This window comes from Ovis canadensis, chromosome 15, assembly GCF_042477335.2.
Source record: "Ovis canadensis isolate MfBH-ARS-UI-01 breed Bighorn chromosome 15, ARS-UI_OviCan_v2, whole genome shotgun sequence".
NCBI classification, from domain to species: Eukaryota; Metazoa; Chordata; class Mammalia; order Artiodactyla; family Bovidae; genus Ovis; species Ovis canadensis.
In genome coordinates, this window is record NC_091259.1 from 24,783,658 (window position 1) to 24,785,765 (window position 2,108).

The following is a 2,108-nucleotide window of genomic DNA, read 5'->3' on the forward strand; positions in this document are numbered from 1 at the left end:
ACATGATTCCTTAAGAGCAAAACATTTACCAAAGCTGGAGCAAGAAGAGATCAAGCAGAAGAAGTCAAAAGTTTCAACTGTGAAGGATTCAACACACTTCTACTTTCTGAGATGTAATGGTCCATATGCAAAGACTGAAGAGAGGCTCCTATGAGCTAACAAGGAAATGGGGACCTCAGTCCTACAACCACAAGGAACTGGTTTCTACCAAAAATTGAAAAGTGTGGAAGCAGATCTTTCCAGAGCATTTTCATAAGAGCTCAGCCAGTCAACACCTTGATTCTGTCCTTAAAAAACTCATAGCAGAGAGACCAAGCAAGCCAACCCAAACTTCTGGCCTATGTAACAGTGAAATAACAAATTTGTGATAATTTGTTACATCAGCAATAGGAAACTCTTATTACACATGCTTACTCCAGACCAATCATTAGCTAAAGGGAGTGGAATTACCATGACTACTTTAAGCTAGTGATGATTAATTCTGAGGGGCTGGTATGAGCCCCATACTCTCTGAGATTAAGAAGCCTTGATTCTATATCTGGAGAAAAATAAAATTAGGAGTCTATTAGCAAGAAAAAAAATAAGAGAACATCTGTTGGATAGACAGTTAACAGCATGCTCCACTGGGGATTGAAAATTTCATTCGGCTGGATTATCATAATATGGTCTATCTCAAACCCTAAGAGAAAAGGATGCTAGAAAGAGGAGTACTCTCATCAACTAATAAATATTCAAAGGTAGCATTCTAATAGTTATTATATTTCACTCAAGATTCCTCGCTCAGAAAACACTGAAAATGTTCCCAAAGCCTTGAAAATTGTTAATATTATGGTTCCAAAATATAATATGATTTCACTACAGCTTCAAATTCAATTCCTAGGACTTCCCTGGTGGTCCAGTGGTTAAGAATATGCCTGCCAACACCTGGGACATAGGTTTGATCCCACATGCCATTTGGCAACTAACAAGAAAAGCCACTACAATGAGAAACCTCCAAACAGCAACTAGAGTAGCCCTCACTTACTGCAGCTAGTATATTGTCACCCTGCTTATTTAACTTATATGCAGCTGAAGGAAGCACAAGCTGGAATCAAGATTGCCAGGAGAAATATCTATAACCTCAGATATGCAGATAACACCACCCTTAAGGCAGAAAGTGAAGAAGAACTAAAGAGCCTCTCGATGAAAGTGAAAGAGGAGAGTGAAAAAGTTAGCTTGAAGCTCAGAAAACTAAGATCATGGCATCCAGTCCCATCACTTCATGGCAAATAGACGGGGAAACAGTGGAAACAGTGGCTGACTTTATTTTTCTGGGCTCCAAAATCACTGCAGATGGTGATTGCAGCCATGAAATTAAAAGACGCTTACTCCTTGGAAGGAAAGTTATGACCAACCTAGACAGCATATTAAAAAGCAGAGACATTACTTTGTCAACAAAGGTCTGTCTAGTCAAGGCTATGGCTTTTCCAGTGGTCATGTATGGATGTGAGAGTTGGACTACAAAGAAAGCTGAGGGCCGAAGAATTGATGCTTTTGAACTGTGGTGTTGGAGAAGACTCTTGAGAGTCCCTTGGACTGCAAGGAGATCCAACCAGTCCATCCTAAAGGAGATCAGCCCTGGGTGTCCATTGGAAGGACTGATGCTGAAGCTGAAACTCCAATACTTTGGCCACCTAATACGAAGAGCTGACTCATGTGAAAGGACCCTGATGCTGGGAGGGATTGGGGGCAGGAGGAGAAGGGGACGACAGAGGATGAGATGATTAGATGGCATCACCAACTCAATAGACGTGGGTTTGGGTGGACTCCGGGAGTTGGTGATGGACAGGGAACCCCTGCAGTTCATGGGGTTACAAAGAGTCGGACATGACTGAGCGACTGAACTGAACTGAACTGCAACTAGAGAAACTCTGCACACAGAAACAAAGACCCAGCCAAGTCAAAAAAAGAAATTTTAAAAAATTCAATTTCTATACTTCACCTACGAAGTTCCTAATTTCTCCTCCTCCCTCGACCCCCCACTACAGACCATCTGTTTTTTGCTACTTCCTGTATTTCCCTCTCTGTCCCTAGTTACAAGTGTGTTTGTTTTGCTTTTTTTCTTTTTC